Source organism: Salvelinus alpinus, chromosome 8, assembly GCF_045679555.1.
Source record: "Salvelinus alpinus chromosome 8, SLU_Salpinus.1, whole genome shotgun sequence".
NCBI lineage: Eukaryota > Metazoa > Chordata > Actinopteri > Salmoniformes > Salmonidae > Salvelinus > Salvelinus alpinus.
This window is the reverse complement of record NC_092093.1, coordinates 67,552,000-67,571,768: the sequence shown is the minus strand read 5'-3', so window position 1 is coordinate 67,571,768 and position 19,769 is coordinate 67,552,000. Positions and strand designations below refer to the sequence as shown.

Below are 19,769 nucleotides of genomic sequence, written 5' to 3'. Positions count from 1 at the left end.
AAATCATAGCGACAATGATATAAATTCGTTCAAAATTCAACGCACAATTCATATGGCCATGGGATGGGAGAGAGAGAGGTCATGAGCAGATGAGCTCCCAACTTGTTCAGCATGTTTAAAAAAAATAGATCTAGTGTTAGACAAACTTAGATTTTTTTGTCAAGGACATATACTGGATGCTACCCTCTACAACATAACCTTCACTCCAAATCAAAACTCCAAACCTACAACCTGATTTTGGATGGAATTACCTGGAATGCTTCCTACACCCAAGGATTATTATTCCCAGATTATACAGCAAATGCTCTGGCAAACAAGCAGAGACCTGAAAACACCATCTCTCAAGTTTTTGCTCTCCTCCAGCACACACGCACTGATGAGGCGAGTGACTCTGAACTTACAATGGCTAGCCCCAAGTCGTTATATTTTTCTTATGCTTTATGCTATTTGCCTAATGACTCCTGCGTGCTTTGTTGACTATGAACTTTCTTTACCCAACCGTGGGACAGACTATGTTTGTTCCCACACTCGGGACTCTGACTCTCTATTGGTTACACAGACTTTTGGCCTCCCATCCCATTCTAAACACCTCTCGCCGGCTTTGTATTCATGTTACCTGATCAAATTGCTGTACAATATGATCTTGTTGCCATCTGATGCACATTCAGGTGTCATAAATCAGCACTGCAGAGCTCTCACTGTCCTATGCCGTGCCTTGATTGTATTACTGTTGATGATATCTGGAAATGTGCATGTACACCCTGGCCCATCATGTTGCTAGCCCCAATTCTGACTTGTGCTCTGATATCTGCTTCACTGATTTCTGCTCTCGTAAAAGCCTGGGTTTTCTGCACGCTAACACTAGAAGCGTATTACCTAAAATGGATTAATTGAAAGTGTGGGTTCACAGCTCCAATCCAGATGTGTTGGTCATTACTAAGACGTGGTTAAGGAAGAGTGTTTTGAATACTGATGTTAACCTTTCTGGTTGAAACCTTTTTCGTAAAGACAGATCTTCCAAAGGTGGGGGAGTGGCAATCTTTACCAAGGATCACCTTCAGAGCTTGGTTGTCTCCACCAAGTCTGTCCCCAAACAATTTGATTTGCTGGTTTTAAGTATTAAACTTTCAAATAACTCTTTGTTGACTGTTGATGGGTGCTATCGTCCTCCATCAGCACTGTACCCTACCTGCCCCAATTGCTCTCCTGGCCCCTTACACCAAGTCTGAATTTGTCCTGCTAGGTGACCTAAACTGGGAAATGCTTAAACCACCTGACCAAGTCCTAAAGCAATGGGACTCCCTAAATCTTTCTCAGATTATTACCAATCCCACAAGGTATGACTCCAAACACCCAGAAAAGGCTACTCTTCTTGATGTTATCGTCACAAATAATCCTGATAGGTATCAGTCTGGCGTTTTCTGTAATGACCTTAGTGATCACTGTTTTACAGCCTGTGTTCGCAATGGCTGCTCAGTGAAACGACCTGTCCTGATTTGTCATAGATGCTTGCTAAAAAAACTTTAATTCCTTCACAAACTGGCCTCTGTAAAATGGTATAGAATCAGCTTGATCCTGTTACATCTGCCCCTGCCAGGCCCTCTACTTCTCATCCTGTGTCTCCCTAACCTGCCGCCACACCCCCAGTGCTCTCTCCCTCTCGCTCTCTGTGTGTGGATCTGATTGTGTGAGTGGAGACAGGTGTGCTGGAGTCAGACCAGATCCCCACCAGCTGAAAGCTGTTCCATAATCAAGACCTCTACAAATACTCAGCCCTGCCACTTCCACACTGTCAGATCGTAGCCGCTGCTCATTCCGTCCGCTCTGACTCTGGTCCCTGTCGCCAGTACCTCGTCTCGTCAGTCCTTCTTCCCTGCCCTGGACTCCCGCTCTACTGCTTCCTTGGATTCCGCTCCGGACCTGCTTACCCTGCTCCCCTTGCCCCAGCCGCAGCCTCAGTTCCTGGTTCCCTGCTACCTGCCCGAGCTCCCCCTGGCCCTGCACCCCATCGCCCCCAGCTTTTCAATAAATACCGTGGTTACCTTATCCCTGTCTCCTCGTCTGAGTCTGCACTTGGGTTCACCTGCTCCACCATGTGTAACAGATCCCCTCTGTTGAACACGCTTGGACCTTATTTTTTATATTTTCAGTGGCATTGTTAACAAACACACCCCATCAAGAAAATGAGAATTAAAAACAGGTTCAGCCCTTGGTTTGACCGTGATCTTGCAGAGTTACTCCACCTCAAGAATTGCATTTGGCGAAAGGCTTGGCACACGCATGCTCAGGCTGACTGGCTCTCATTCAGGCAAATGAGAAATAAGTGCACTCAGGCTATCCAGAAGGCCAAAGTTAGTTACTTTACGGAGCAGTTCTCCAGACCCCAAGAGGATCTGGAAAACAGTTACAGACTTGGAGAATAAACCCTCCTCACATCTGCCCATGCCCCTTAAAGTTGATGATGTGGTTGTTACTGACAAGAAGCACATGGCTGAGCTCTTTAATCACCACTTTAATCACCATTAAGTCAGGATTCCTATATGACTCTACCATGCCTTCTTGCCCGTCAAACATTTCCTCATCACCCACCCCTTCTAAATGTGACTATCCCCGATGCTTCTCCCTCTTTTTCTCCTGCCCGCTACAAAGTTTCTCCCTGCATGGAGTCACTGCAGAGTCCGAGGTGTTAAAAGAGATCCTGAAACTTGACCCCAAAAAAACATCTGGGTCAGATGATTTAGCCCCTTTCTTCTTTAAGGTTGCTTCCCCTATTATCGCCAAGCCTATCTCCGACCTTTTTAACCTGCCTCTACTTTCTGGGGAGGTTCCCATTGCTTGGAAGGCAGGCACAGTTTGTCCTTTATTTAAAGGCGGAGATCAAGCTGATCCTAAGTTATAGGCCTACTTCTATTTTGCCCTGTTTATCAAAAGTGTTGGAAAAAATTGTCAATAATAAACTGACTGGCTTTCTTGATGTCTATAGTATTCTCTCTGGTATGCAATCGGGTTTCCGCTCAGGTTATGGATGTGTCACTGCAACCTTAAAGGTCCTCAATGATGTCACCATTGCTCTTGATTCTAAGCAATGTTGTGCTGCTGTTTTTGTTGACTTGGCCAAAGCTTTTGATACGGTAGACCATTCCATTCTTGTGGGCTGGCTAAGGAGTATTGGTGTCTCTGAGGGGTCTTTGGCATGGTTTGCTAACTACCTCTCTCAAAGAGTGCAGTGTTTAAAGTCAGAACATCTGCTGTCTCAGCCACTGCCTGTCACCAAGGAAGTACCCCAAGGCTCAATCCTAGGCCCCACGCTCTTCTCAATTTACATCAACAACATAGCTCAGGCAGTAGGAAGCTCTCTCATCCATTTATATGCAGTGTCATACTCAGCTGCCGTTTCCCTGGATTTTGTGCCAAATGCTCTACAACAAAGCTTTCTTAGTGTCCAACAAGCTTTCTCTACCCTTAATCTTGTTCTGAACACCTCCAAAACAAAGGTCATGTGGTTTGGTAAGAAGAATGCCCCTCTCCCCACAGGTATGATTACTACCTCTGAAGGTTTAGAGCTTGAGGTACTCACCTCATACAAGTACTTGGGAGTGTATCTAGACAGTGCACTGTCCTTCTCTCAACACATATCAAAGCTGCAGGCTAAGGTTAAATCTAGACTTGGCTTCCTCTATCATAATTGCTCCTCTTTCTCCCCAGCTGCCAAACTAACCCTGATTCAGATGACCATCCTACCCATGCTAGATTACGGAGACATCATTTATAGATCGGCAGGTAAGGGGGCTCTCGAGCAGCTAAATGTTCTTTACCATTCGGCCATCTGATTTGCCACCAATTCTCCTTATAGGACACATCGCTTCACTCTACACTCCTCTGTAAACTGGTCATCCCATCACAAGACCCACTGGTTGATGCTTATTTATAAAAACCTCTTAGGCCTCACTCCCCCCTATCTGAGATATCTACTGCAGCCCTCATCCTCCACATACAACACCCGTTCTGCCAGTCACATTCTGTTAAAGGTCCCCAAAGCACACACATCCCTGGGTCGCTCGTCTTTTCAGTTCGCTGTAGCTAGCGACTGGAACGAGCTGCAACAAACACTCAAACTGGACAGTTTAATCTCAATCTCTTCATTCAAAGACTCAATCATGGACACTTAATGACAGTTGTGGCTGCTTTGTGTGATGTATTGTTGTCTCTACCTTTTTGCCCTTTGCTGTTGTCTGTGCCCAATAATGTTTATACCATGTGTTGTGCCGCTACCATGTTGTGTTGCTACCATGTTGTCATGTTGTGTTGCTACCTGCCTTGCTATGTTATTGTCTTAGGTCTCTCTTCATGTAGTGTTGTGTTGTCTCTCTTGTTGTGATGTGTGTTTTGTCCTATGTATATATATATTTATTTTTTTAAATCCCAACCCCTGTCCCTGCAGGAAGCCTTTTGCATTTTGGTAGGCTGTCATTGTAAATAAGAAATTGTTGTTAACTGACCTAGAAGTTGAATTCAGACAGAATTGGGATATCAAACACTATATATTTTTATTCACCTGCAACCTGCATCCAGAATGACTGCCGGGTTGGGCATATTAAGATACAAGACTGCCTAAACCATCTAAACTGGAACAACCATTTCAGTAACGGGAACAATAATTCCAAGAAACAAATATGTTGTTTATATTTAAGTAGCATAAAATTGATTAATCAATTTACATGCAACAACATAGATATTGAAACAAACAATTCAAAAAGCATGCTGGGAAATATGGTATTTTACACCAATGAGTTCACATTTACAGAGTTAATTTAACACCTGAATTAACACTAGAAATATTACACTGACAAATCAACACGAGGTAACACTTGCCAATTTGCTGTGTGTGTAACTGTGGTCTGCTCAGGGTTGCTGCTTATGTGATGTGGGACAATGTCATGGTAGACGTCATCAAAATTATCTTTAATAAGCTCTCTCGCTTGCTCTCTTGCTAGCTAACGTTAGCATTGTTAGCAAATTTTGACAAACTTTTCTAGCTAATGACAACATTGTCATCCGCCTACAGAAGGAATTTGACAACTTGATAATGATGAAAAAATTGTTTGGAAACAGGTGCATGGCAGAATGGTCTGAGTAGGAGGAGAAGCCTTGGACAGAATACTTTAAAAACTTCTTCAGGCTAGGGTCCTTTTTTCTCCATTTCCACCTGACCGACGTGCCCAAAGTAAACTGCCTGTTGCTCAGGCCCTGAAGCCAGAATATGCATATAATTTGTACCATTAGAAAGAAAACACTGAAGTTTGTAGAAATGTTAAAATAATGTAGGAGACTACAACACAATAAATGTGGTAGGAGAAAATCCAAAGAAAAACCAAACAGATAAAAAAAATTTGAGAGCCCATGGTCTTACAATGAAAAGTATAGGGAAATAATTAAATCTAGCTCCCAGTATGCAATTCCTATGGCTTCCACAGGGTTTCAGCACTCTATGTTCAAGGTTTCAGGCTTCTTCCAAAACGAGTAAGAATAATGAGTTTTAGTACTGGGACACACTATTGGAAATTCGTGTATGCGTGCGCGATGAAGACAAGACGCACCTACTAATATTGGTTTCCTACTGAACATACTTCTTTCCGAATGAAATATTATAGTTTGATTACGTTTTAGTGTATCTGAAGAGTCAATAGAAACATTTTTACTTGTTTTAACAAAGTTTAGCGGTAGATTTTTGATTTCCTTTCTCTGCATGTTGAACGAGTGGATTACTCAAATCGATGACGCCAACTAAACAGACTTTTGGGATATAACAAAGGATTTTATCTAACAAAACGACACTACATGTTATAGCTGGGATCCTTTGGATGACAAATCAGAGCAAGATGTTCAAAAAGTAAGTGAATATTTAATCGCTATTTGTGAATTTATGAAACCTGTGCCGGTGGAAAAGTATTTTGATGTGGTGCGCCTTCCTCAAACAATTGCATGGCATGCTTTCACTGTAATGGCTAATGCAAATCCGACAGCGCAGTTAGATTAACAAGAATTTAAGATGGAGGACAATTTTTATTTTTTTTATGTACATGGCCTTATTTCTATTACATCATTCATATTCCATTCACCCAGTTCAATGTAACAGCGATAGGTTTAGGATACTACATGATACTCTAATGTTCCCTATACCCATCATGAGGTTGCTACAACCTAGCCTATGAATTAACGTTTACAACGTAGGTGCACACATGTCGAGAGAATTTTTTTTAGGTGACAGACTGACACATGGACAGACATTGACACATTCAACACCGCCTTACACACTCTTGCCTGCATCTAGCTGATATACAGTAGGGTGTAACCATTAGTCCAACAGTTGCAAACAAGAGTTTCTATTGGACAAATTCAGGTAGGTTTTTCCCTGTTTCCTTCTGTTTTCTTCTGTTTAAGAAATGTTTTCCAACAGAATGAATAAACGTATTTTTTTGTTGTTGATTTATTATTATAATTGTTTTTACCCCTTTTTTTCTCCCCAATTTAGTTGTATCCAATTGGTAGTTACAGTCTTGTCTCATCGCTGCAACTCCCATACAAACTGAAAAACAACCCAACCAAGCTGCCCTGCTTCTTGACACAATGCCCACTTAACCCGGAAGCCAGCCACACCAATGTGTCGGAGTAAACACCGTACACCTGGCGACCGTGTCAGCATGCACTGCGCCCGGCCTGCCACTGGAGTTGCTAGTGCTTCATGGGACAAGGACATCCCTGCCGGCCAAACCCTCCCCTAACCTGGACAATGCTGGGCCAATTGTGTGCCGCTCCATGGGTCTCCCGGTCAGAGCCTGGACTCAAACCCAGAATCTCTAGTGGCACAGCTAGACCTGCGATGCAATGCCTTAGACCACTGCGCCACTCGGGAGGCCACTGAATGAATACACTTCCATAGCAGCCACATTATATTCCTTCTCACATCTATTCGCTCTCCTCCACTCACCTTTTCCCTTTGCTTGTGGACTCCAATGCACAACACATCAGCTGTATGTGACCAGGCAAATAAAAACTTTCCAAGTCAAACCATATGATAACCGCTTCACACAGCCTACATCATTGTCACCATATTAGCTAAAGTAACATCATAGTCAACATAGCTAATAGAAATAAGGCGTTAGTAAACCCGCTACAATCACGCAGTAATGTTACAGTCCACAGTCAGTAAGCAGTTTAGCACTTACACCCGTGGGCCCCGTGGCAATAAAATAGTCAAACCAAAAGCTTACCTTGACTTGGAAGAGTTCCAGTGTTGTGTTCGATAGTCATAGCCAGCTAGCTAACATAGCATTCATCTGTTTGAGCAGGGTGTTTGAGTATGCTAAACTAGCTAGCTGCATTTGCTTGCTAAGTAAGCGAAACTGAAAATGAAAAAAAAACATGAAATCTCTCTCTCTCTAGCTTCTCCTTCATTTTAGAAGAAATTAGCTTGTTTAAAACTGTTCAACTATTGTCTTTCTCTCTCTGAGTCAACTACTCACTACATTTTATGCACTGCAGTGCTAGCCTATGCTTTCAGTACTAGATTAATTCTCTGATCATTTGATTGGGTGGACAACATGTCAGTTCATGTCTTCCAGAAGTTGTCATAATTACTGTGTAAGTGTTATGCTGATGAATGAGGACCCAAAAGCGACGTAATAGAAACAGAGTCTTTATTCCAGTCTTAAACAAACAATGATTCTCCTGGATATTATCAAAGGTAAATCCAAAAACAGGAAACTGAAATCCTCTCGTCAGTAGAGAGGAACGACTGGAGACGCGACCACAGACTGCAGGTCGCTTCAGGAAGGCACAGGCCGTAGCTGACATAGACACCTGCTCACACGCAGCATCTGAAGAAGGCAAAAACACGACAGGGCGGAACAAGGACACAGAACAGCAAACATCAAACAAGAATCCGACAAGGACAGAAGCGGAAAACAGAGGGAGAAATAGGGACTCTAATCAGAGGGCAAAATATGGGACAGGTGTGAAAGAGTAAATGAGGTCGTTAGGAGAATGAGAAACAGCTGGGAGCAGGAACGGAACGATAGAGAGAGAGAGCGGGAGAGGGAGAGAGGGAGGAGGAGAGAGAGGGATAGAAAGAGGGAAAGAACCTAATAAGACCAGCAGAGGGAAGCACAGGGACAAGACATGATGATCAAAGACAAAACATGACAGTACCCCCCCACTCACCGAGCGCCTCCTGGCGCACTCGAGGAGGAACCCTGGCGGCAACGAAGGAAATCATCAATCAACGAACGGTCCAGCACGTCCCGAGATGGAACCCAACTCCTCTCCTCAGGACCGTAACCCTCCCAATCCACTAAGTACTGGTGACCACGTCCCCGAGAACGCATGTCCATGATCCTCCGTACCTTGTAAATAGGTGCGCCCTCGACAAGGACGGGGGGGGGGGGAGGGAAGACGAACGGGGGCGCGAAGAAAAGGCTTGACACAAGAGACATGGAAGACAGGGTGGACGCGACGAAGATGTCGCGGAAGAAGCAGTCGCACAGCGACAGGATTGACGACCTGAGAGACACGGAACGGACCAATGAACCGCGGAGTCAACTTGCGAGAAGCTGTCGTAAGGGGAAGGTTACGAGTGGAAAGCCACACTCTCTGACCGCGACAATACCTAGGACTCTTAATCCTACGTTTATTGGCGGCTCTCACAGTCTGCGCCCTGTAACGGCAAAGTGCAGACCTGACCCTCCTCCAGGTGCGCTCACAACGTTGGACAAAAGCCTGAGCGGAGGGAACGCTGGACTCGGCGAGCTGGGACGAGAACAGAGGAGGCTGGTAACCAAGACTACTCTGAAACGGAGATAGCCCGGTAGCAGACGAAGGAAGCGAGTTGTGAGCGTACTCAGCCCAGGGGAGCTGTTCTGCCCAAGACGCAGGGTTTCGAAACGAAAGGCTGCGTAATATGCGACCAATCGACTGATTGGCCCTTTCTGCTTGACCGTTAGACTGGGGATGAAACCCGGAAGAGAGACTGACGGAAGCACCAATCAAACGACAGAACTCCCTCCAAAACTGTGACGTGAATTGCGGGCCTCTGTCTGAAACGGCGTCTAACGGGAGGCCATGAATTCTGAACACATTCTCAATGATGATTTGTGCCGTCTCCTTAGCGGAAGGAAGCTTAGCGAGGGGAATGAAATGTGCCGCCTTAGAGAACCTATCGATAACCGTAAGAATCACAGTCCTCCCCGCAGACGAAGGCAGACCGGTAATAAAGTCTAAGGCGATGTGAGACCATGGTCGAGAAGGAATGGGAAGCGGTCTGAGACGACCGGCAGGAGGAGAGTTACCTGACTTAGTCTGCGCGCAGTCCGAACAAGCAGCCACGAAACGGCGCGTGTCCCGCTCCTGAGTAGGCCACCAAAACCGCTGGCGAATAGAAGCAAGCGTACCCCGAACGCCGGGGTGGCCAGCTAACTTGGCAGAATGAGCCCACTGAAGAACAGCCAGACGAGTAGAGACAGGAACGAACAGAAGGTTACTAGGACAAGCGCGCGGCGACGCAGTGTGAGTGAGTGCTTGCTTTACCTGTCTCTCAATTCCCCAGACAGTCAACCCGACAACACGCCCTTCAGGGAGAATCCCCTCGGGGTCGGTAGAAGCCACAGAAGAACTAAAGAGACGGGATAAGGCATCAGGCTTGGTGTTCTTATTTCCCGGGCGATAGGAAATCACGAACTCGAAACGAGCGAAAAACAACGCCCAACGAGCTTGACGTGCATTAAGTCGTTTGGCAGAACGGATGTACTCAAGGTTCTTATGGTCAGTCCAAACGACAAAAGGAACGGTCGCCCCCTCCAACCACTGTCGCCATTCGCCTATGGCTAAGCGGATGGCGAGCAGTTCGCGGTTACCCACATCATAGTTGCGTTCCGATGGCGACAGGCGATGAGAAAAGTAAGCGCAAGGATGGACCTTATCGTCAGACTGGAAGCGCTGGGACAGAATGGCTCCCACGCCCACCTCTGAAGCGTCAACCTCGACAATGAATTGTTTAGTGACGTCAGGAGTAACAAGGATAGGGGCGGATGTAAAACGCTTCTTGAGGAGATCAAAAGCTCCCTGGGCGGAACCGGACCACTTAAAGCAAGTCTTGACAGAAGTCAGAGCTGTGAGAGGGGCAGCCACTTGACCGAAATTACGAATGAAACGCCGATAGAAATTAGCAAAACCGAGAAAGCGCTGTAACTCGACACGTGACTTAGGAGCGGGCCAATCGCTGACAGCCTGGACCTTAGCGGGATCCATCTGAATGCCTTCAGCGGAAATAACAGAACCGAGAAATGTGACAGAGGAGACATGAAAGGCGCACTTCTCAGCCTTCACGTAGAGACAATTCTCTAAAAGGCGCTGGAGTACACGTCGAACGTGCTGAACATGAATCTCGAGTGACGGTGAAAAAATCAGGATATCGTCAAGGTAAACGAAAACAAAGATGTTCAGCATGTCTCTCAGTACATCATTAACTAATGCCTGAAAGACAGCTGGAGCATTAGCGAGACCGAACGGCAGAACCCGGTATTCAAAATGCCCTAACGGAGTGTTAAACGCCGTTTTCCACTCGTCCCCCTCTCTGATGCGTACGAGATGGTAAGCGTTACGAAGGTCCAACTTAGTAAAGAACCTGGCTCCCTGCAGAATCTCGAAGGCTGACGACATAAGGGGAAGCGGATAACGATTCTTAACCGTTATGTCATTCAGCCCTCGATAATCCACGCAGGGGCGCAGAGTACCGTCCTTCTTCTTAACAAAGAAAAACCCCGCTCCGGCGGGAGAGGAAGAAGGCACCACGGTACCGGCGTCGAGAGAAACAGACAGATAATCCTTGAGAGCCTTACGTTCGGGAGCCGACAGAGAGTATAGTCTACCCCGAGGGGGAGTGGTCCCCGGAAGGAGATCAATACAACAATCATACGACCGGTGAGGAGGAAGAGAGTTGGCTCTGGACCGACTGAAGACCGTGCGTAGATCATGATATTCCTCCGGCACTCCTGTCAAATCACCAGGTTCCTCCTGAGTAGAGGGGACAGAAGAAACAGGAGGGATAGCAGACATTAAACACTTCACATGACAAGAAACGTTCCAGGATAGGATAGAATTACTAGACCAATTAATAGAAGGATTATGACATACTAGCCAGGGATGACCCAAAACAACAGGTGTAAAAGGTGAACGAAAAATCAAAAAGGAAATGGTCTCACTGTGGTTACCAGATACTGTGAGGGTTAAAGGTAGTGTCTCACATCTGATACTGGGGAGAGGACTACCATCTAAGGCGAACATGGGCGTGGGCTTCCCTAACTGTCTGAGAGGAATGTCATGTTTCCGAGCCCATGCTTCGTCCATAAAACAACCCTCAGCCCCAGAGTCTATCAAGGCACTGCAGGAAGCAGCCGAACCGGTCCAGCGTAGATGGACCGACAAGGTAGTACAGGATCTTGATGGAGAGACCTGAGTAGTAGCGCTCACCAGTAGCCCTCCGCTTACTGATGAGCTCTGGCCTTTTACTGGACATGACATGACAAAATGTCCAGCAGAACCGCAATAGAGGCAAAGGCGGTTGGTGATTCTCCGTTCCCTCTCCTTAGTCGAGATGCGAATACCTCCCAGCTGCATGGGCTCAGTCTCTGAGCCGATGGGAGGAGATGGTTGAGATGCGGAGAGGGGAAACACCGTTAACGCGAGCTCTCTTCCACGAGCTCGGTGACGAAGATCTACCCGTCGTTCTATGCGGATGGCGAGTGCAATCAAAGAGTCCACGCTGGAAGGAACCTCCCGGGAGAGAATCTCATCCTTAACCTCAGCGTGGAGTCCCTCCAGAAAACGAGCGAGCAACGCCGGCTCGTTCCAGTCACTGGATGCAGCAAGAGTGCGAAACTCTATAGAGTAATCCGTTATGGATCGATCACCTTGACATAGGGAAGCCAGGGCCCTGGAAGCCTCCTTCCCAAAAACTGAACGATCAAAAACCCGTATCATCTCCTCCTTAAAGTTCTGATAAACGTTAGAACACTCAGCCCTTGCCTCCCAGATAGCTGTGCCCCACTCCCGAGCCCGACCAGTAAGGAGTGATATGACGTAAGCGATCCGAGCTCTCTCTCCTGAGTATGTGTTGGGCTGGAGAGAGAACACAATATCACACTGGGTGAGAAAGGAGCGACACTCAGTGGGCTGCCCAGAGTAACATGGTGGGTTATTAACCCTAGGTTCCGGAGACTCGGAAGACCAGGAAGTAGCTGGTGGCACGAGACGAAGACTCTGAAACTGTCCTGAGAGATCGGAGACATGAGCGGCCAGGGTCTCAACGGCATGACGAGCAGCAGACAATTCCTGCTCGTGTCTGCCGAGCATTGCTCCCTGGATCTCGACGGCAGTGTTGCGAGAATCCGTAGTCGCTGGGTCCATTCTTGGTCGGATTCTTCTGTTATGCTGATGAATGAGGACCCAAAAGCGACGTAATAGAAACAGAGTCTTTATTCCAGTCTTAAACAAACAATGATTCTCCTGGATATTATCAAAGGTAAATCCAAAAACAGGAAACTGAAATCCTCTCGTCAGTAGAGAGGAACGACTGGAGACGCGACCACAGACTGCAGGTCGCTTCAGGAAGGCACAGGCCGTAGCTGACATAGACACCTGCTCACACGCAGCATCTGAAGAAGGCAAAAACACGACAGGGCGGAACAAGGACACAGAACAGCAAACATCAAACAAGAATCCGACAAGGACAGAAGCGGAAAACAGAGGGAGAAATAGGGACTCTAATCAGAGGGCAAAATAGGGGACAGGTGTGAAAGAGTAAATGAGGTCGTTAGGAGAATGAGAAACAGCTGGGAGCAGGAACGGAACGATAGAGAGAGAGAGCGGGAGAGGGAGAGAGGGCGGAGGAGAGAGAGGGATAGAAAGAGGGAAAGAACCTAATAAGACCAGCAGAGGGAAGCACAGGGACAAGACATGATGATCAAAGACAAAACATGACAGTAAGTCTATGGAAGGGGCTGAGAACCAAGAGCCTCCTAGGTTTTGTATTGAAGTCAATGTATCCATAGGAGGACAGAAGCTAGCTGTCCATTGTGCTACCCTACAGAGTGCTGTTGAGAATACTGTAGACTTTAATTGCAAAACAGTGGGTTTTAATCAATTATTTGCTGCAGTGAATATATTTAGTATAGTTTTATCTAAAAAGGATAACTTTTTAAATGTTTTAAAATGGTTATTTCTATGAAATTCACTGAGGAGGATGGTCCTCCCCTTCCTCCTCTGAGGAGCCTCCTCCACTGCTGTCCAGATATATAAAAGCCTGAGGAAAGACTGTCACTCAACTGTCAAGTGCCTGGAAAATGGCACCCAAGGCTTCCCTTAGCCACTCCATACTCAATCTCTCACATCTCAACTCTCCGCAATGTTGCAAACCCTTCAGACTGAACCAACTTCATGAAGCATCTCAGAGTAGGAACGCTGACCTAGGATCAAGTCCCCCCTGTATGTAAGCATTTTCAGTATGATCAAAAAGGCAAAACCGATCCTAGAAGAGCACTGAGAAGTTTTGTGAAAACTGACCAATATCCCCGTGAGATGTGTCCGGAATGTAGCCTATGCATTTGAAACACAACCCGGACCATGCGTCAGTGCTTCAAGACCCTCAACAAACCATGCGATGTCCTCTTCATTATGTTCCTCACCGCTTGGCAATTACTGTCAGTGCCCTCAACTTTACCACCTAATCACTCCACCAACTACTTCATTCATCATGTTGTCTCTGAGGGCTTGTCAGCTCTCAATATTAATTAATGCCTTCAATTTAATGAATTGTCCGCCGTGTGTGTGTGTGTGTGTGTGTGTGTGTGTGTGTGTGTGTGTGTGTGTGTGTGTGTGTGTGTGTGTGTGTGTGTGTGTGTGTGTGTGTGTGTGTGTGTGTGTGTGTGTGTGTGTGTGTGTGTGTGTGTGTGTGTGTGTGTGTGGTACTGAGTGAATGTAAGACGGGCAGGACGTCCAATTGATAACGCCACCGTTGCCACTCCACCACACCCGGAGGCGGCGGCAGCGATTATTAAACACGGACTCAGTGAGGATAATGTTGATTACCTCAGAACCCAAAAAATGATAAATGGATCGTGTGGTTATCATCAGGTATCTGAGGAGAGAAAATCTTCAGAGAGAAACTCATATCTAAATTAAACATCCATATTACAACACATTACTATTTGTTATCTTGTAAAGGAGCACTAACTGAACAGAACTATCACAGATAGGGGTATATCAAACATGGAACACACACAGCAACATGGATTTGTACTTGCTTGGATAACACAGTCTAGTTTAAAAAAAATACTTTAGGAGTAGCCCCAGCATTTAGGAGTAGCCTCAGCATTTAGGAGTAGCCCCAGCATTTAGGAGTAGCCCCAGCATTTAGGAGTAGCCTCAGCATTTAGGAGTAGCCCCAGCATTTAGGAGTAGCCTCAGCATTTAGGAGTAGCCCCAGCATTTAGGAGTAGCCCCAGCATTTAGGAGTAGCCTCAGCATTTAGGAGTAGCCCCAGCATTTAGGAGTAGCCTCAGCATTTAGGAGTAGCCTCAGCTATCCTGCTTCTGAAAGGTTCCAAGAATTGTGTGAGGGGTTGGATTGGGTGGATTTCTCAGTACCCTTCTCCGACCTTTGTATTGGGTAGTTCAATGGTGAGAAATGTCTCAGTCTCTGGAGCAAAAACTTTGTGCTATACAGGAGCATGAGTACAGGACATCAATAAGCTGCTCCCAATCATTTTAAACCTGCATCAGGAAATTGAGTCTATCATAGTTCATGTGGGATTCAATGACATTATGAAGGACAGCTCAGAACAGCTAATGATGCATTTTAAAGATCTGATTGGGTCTCAGCTTGACACCAACAAACACCCAATAATATCTAGCCCTGTGCCCTCCCTAAATTGTGGCATTGAATGTTTCAGCAGGCTTTTATCCCTCCATAACTGGCTACGTGACTATTGCAGCTCTGTGGGTGTAACATTTATTGACAAATGTGATACCTTTTGGATACAAAGCTTTTTGTATAAGGAGAATGAGATACATCCAAATAATTTGGGTTCTTGGATCCTTTCACAACATTATAAGGCTGCATAGTCACTTTAACCATATCTACATGTACATACTACCTCAATCAGCCTGACTAACCGGCGTCTGTTTTTTTTATTTTTTTTATTTAACCTTTATTTAACCAGGTAGGCAAATTGAGAACACGTTCTCATTTACAATTGCGACCTGGCCAAGATAAAGCAAAGCAGTTCGACACATACAACAACACATAGTTACACATAGAGTAAAACAAACATATAGTCAATGACAGTGAAAAAAAATAAGTCTATATACAATGTGAGCAAGTGAGGTGAGATAAGGGAGGTGAAGGCAAACAAATATATGTATAAATAAATAAAAATATAAAAAGGCCATGGTGGCGAAGTAAATACAACACAGCAAGTAAAATAAAAACTAAAAAACACTGGAATGGTTGGTTTGCAGTGGAAGAAAGCGCAAAGTAGAGACAGAAATAATGGGGTGCAAAGGAGCAAAATAAATAAATAAATACGGTAGGTAAAGAGGTAGTTGTTTGGGCTAAATTATAGATGGGCTATGTACAGGTGCAGTAATCTATGAGCTGCTCTGACAGCTGGTGCTTAAAGCTAGTGAGGGAGATAAGTGTTTCCAGTTTCAGAGATTTTTGTAGTTCGTTCCAGTCATTGGCAGCAGAGAACTGGAAGGAGAGGCGGCCAAAGGAAGAATTGGTATTGGGGGTGACCAGAGTGTTGCTATGGTGACCAGCGAGCTGAGATAAGGGGGGACTTTACCTAGCAGGGTCTTGTAGATGACCTGGAACCAGTGGGTTTGGCGACGAGTATGAAGCGAGGGCCAGCCAACGAGAGTGTACAGGTCGCAGTGGTGGGTAGTATATGGGGCTTTGGTGACAAAACGGATGGCACTGTGATAGACTGCATCCAATTTATTGAGTAGGGTTTTGGAGGCTATTTTGTAAATGACATCACCGAAGTCGAGGATTGGTAGGATGGTCAGTTTTACAAGGGTATGTTTGGCAGCATGAGTGAAGGATGCTTTGTTGCGGAATAGGAAGCCAATTCTAGATTTAACTTTGGATTGGAGATGTTTGATGTGAGTCTGGAAGGAGAGTTTACAGTCTAACCAGACACCTAGGTATTTGTAGTTGTCCACATATTCTAAGTCAGAACCGTCCAGAGTAGTGATGTTGGACAGGCGGGCAGGTGCAGGCAGCGATCGGTTGAAGAGCATGCATTTAGTTTTACTTGTATTTAAGAGCAATTGGAGGCCACGGAAGGAGAGTTGTATGGAATTGAAGCTCGCCTGGAGGGTTGTTAACACAGTGTCCAAAGTAGGGCCAGAAGTATACAGAATAGTGTCGTCTGCGTAGAGGTGGATCAGAGAATCACCAGCAGCAAGAGCGACATCATTGATGTATACAGAGAAGAGAGTCGGTCCAAGAATTGAACCCTGTGGCACCCCCATGGAGACTGCCAGAGGCCCGGACAACAGACCCTCCGATTTGACACACTGAACTCGATCAGAGAAGTAGTTGGTGAACCAGGCGAGGCAATCATTAGAGAAACCAAGGCTGTCGAGTCTGCCGATGAGGATGTGGTGATTGACAGAGTCAAAAGCCTTGGCCAGGTCAATGAATACGGCTGCACAGTATTGTTTCCTATCGATGGCGGTTAAGATATCGTTTATGACCTTGAGCGTGGCTGAGGTGCACCCATGACCAGCTCTGAAACCAGATTGCATAGCGGAGAAGGTATGGTGGGATTCGAAATGGTCGGTAATCTGTTTGTTGACTTGGCTTTCGAAGACCTTAGAAAGGCAGGGTAGGATAGATATAGGTCTGTAGCTGTTAGGGTCAAGAGTGTCCCCCCCTTTGAAGAGGGGGATAACCGCAGCTGCTTTCCAATCTTTGGGAATCTCAGACGACACGAAAGAGAGGTTGAAAAGGCTAGTAATAGGGGTGGCAACAATTTCAGCAGATAGTTTTAGAAAGAAAGGGTCCAGATTATCTAGCCCGGCTGATTTGTAAGGGTCCAGATTTTGCAGCTCTTTTAGAACATCAGCTGACTGTATTTGGGAGAAAGAGAAATGGGGAAGGCTTGGGCGAGTAGCAGAGGGGAGGGCAGTGCTGTTGTCCGGGGTAGGGGTAGCCAGGTGGAAAGCATGGCCAGCCGTAGAAAAATGCTTATTGAAATTCTCAATTATAGTGGATTTGTCGGTGGTGACAGTGTTTCCTATCTTCAGAGCAGTTGGAAGCTGGGAGGAGGTGTTCTTATTCTCCATGGACTTTACAGTGTCCCAGAACTTTTTTGAATTTGTGTTGCAGGAAGCAAATTTCTGCTTGAAAAAGCTAGCCTTGGCTTTTCTAACTGCCTGTGTATATTGGTTTCTAGCTTCCCTGAAAAGTTGCATATCACGGGGGCTGTTCGATGCTAATGCAGAACGCCATAGGATGTTTTTCTGTTGGTTAAGGGCAGTCAGGTCAGGAGAGAACCAAGGGCTATATCTGTTCCTGGTTCTAAATTTCTTGAATGGGGCATGCTTATTCAAGATGGTGAGGAAGGCATTTTTTTTAAATGTCCAGGCATCCTCTACTGACGGGATGAGATCAATATCCTTCCAGGATACCTCGGCCAGGTCGATTAGAAAGGCCTGCTCGCTGAAGTGTTTCAGGGAGCGTTTGACAGTGATGAGTGGAGGTCGTTTGACCGCTGACCCATTACGGATGCAGGCAATGAGGCAGTGATCGCTGAGATCTTGGTTGAAAACAGCAGAGGTGTATTTGGAGGGCAAGTTTGTTAGGATGATATCTATGAGGGTACCCGTGTTTACGGAATTGGGGTGGTACCTGGTAGGTTCATTGATAATTTGTGTGAGATTGAGGGCATCAAGCTTAGATTGTAGGGTGGCTGGGGTGTTAAGCATGTTCAAATTTAGGTCGCCTAGCAGCACGAGCTCTGAAGATAGATGGGGGGAAATCAGTTCACATATTTACATTTACATTTACATTTAAGTCATTTAGCAGACGCTCTTATCCAGAGCGACTTACAAATTGGTGCATTCACCTTATGATATCCAGTGGAACAACCACTTTACAATAGTGCATCTAACTCTTTTAAGGGGGGGGGTTAGAAGGATTACTTTATCCTATCCTAGGTATTCCTTAAAGAGGTGGGGTTTCAGGTGTCTCCGGAAGGTGGTGATTGACTCCGCTGACCTGGCGTCGTGAGGGAGTTTGTTCCACCATTGGGGTGCCAGAGCAGCGAACAGTTTTGACTGGGCTGAGCGGGAACTGTACTTCCTCAGAGGTAGGGAGGCGAGCAGGCCAGAGGTGGATGAACGCAGTGCCCTTGTTTGGGTGTAGGGCCTGATCAGAGCCTGAAGGTACGGAGGTGCCGTTCCCCTCACAGCTCCGTAGGCAAGCACCATGGTCTTGTAGCGGATGCGAGCTTCAACTGGAAGCCAGTGGAGAGAGCGGAGGAGCGGGGTGACGTGAGAGAACTTGGGAAAGTTGAACACCAGACGGGCTGCGGCGTTCTGGATGAGTTGTAGGGGTTTAATGGCACAGGCAGGGAGCCCAGCCAACAGGGAGTTGCAGTAATCCAGACGGGAGATGACAAGTGCCTGGATTAGGACCTGCGCCGCTTCCTGCGTGAGGCAGGGTCGTACTCTGCGAATGTTGTAGAGCATGAACCTACAGGAACGGGTCACCGCCTTGATGTTAGTTGAGAACGACAGGGTGTTGTCCAGGATCACGCCAAGGTTCTTAGCACTCTGGGAGGAGGACACAATGGAGTTGTCAACCGTGATGGCGAGATCATGGAACGGGCAGTCCTTCCCCGGGAGGAAGAGCAGCTCCGTCTTGCCGAGGTTCAGCTTGAGGTGGTGATCCGTCATCCACACTGATATGTCTGCCAGACATGCAGAGATGCGATTCACCACCTGGTTATCAGAGGGGGGAAAGGAGAAGATTAATTGTGTGTCGTCTGCATAGCAATGTGTCCAGAGCACAGCTGGGGGCAGAGGGTGGTCTATAGCAGGCGGCAACGGTGAGAGACTTGTTTTTAGAGAGGTGGATTTTTAAAAGTAGAAGTTCAAATTGTTTGGGAACAGACCTGGATAGTAAAACAGAACTCTGCAGGCAATCTTTGCAGTAGATTGCAACACCGCCCCCTTTGGCCGTTCTATCTTGTCTGAAAATCTTGTAGTTGGGGATGAAAATGTCAGAATTTTTGGTGGTCTTTCTAAGCCAGGATTCAGACACGGCTAAAACATCCGGGTTGGCAGAGTGTGCTAAAGCAGTGAACAAAACAAACTTAGGGAGGAGGCTTCTAATGTTAACATGCATGAAGCCAAGGCTATTACGGTTACAGAAGTCATCAAAAGAGAGCGCCTGGGGAATAGGAGTGGAGCTAGGTACTGCAGGGCCTGGATTCACCTCTACATCACCAGAGGAACAGAGGAGGAGTAGGATAAGGGTACGGCTAAAAGCTATGAGAATTGGTCGTCTAGAACTTCTAGAGCAGAGAGTAAAAGGAAGTTTCTGGGGGCGATAAAATAGCTTAAAGGAATAATGTACAGACAAAGGTATGGTAGGATGTGAATACAGTGGAGGTAAACCTAGGTATTGAGTGATGATGAGAGAGATAT

The 19,769-nt window shown here is 46.2% G+C and overlaps 1 protein-coding gene across 5 annotated transcripts in view; it reads right to left on the bottom strand.

Annotated features, from left to right (window-relative positions):
* Positions 1–19,769, bottom strand: part of LOC139583570 (receptor-type tyrosine-protein phosphatase N2-like) — a 278,697-nt gene that overhangs the window by 228,328 nt on the left and 30,600 nt on the right. The window lies entirely within an intron of this gene.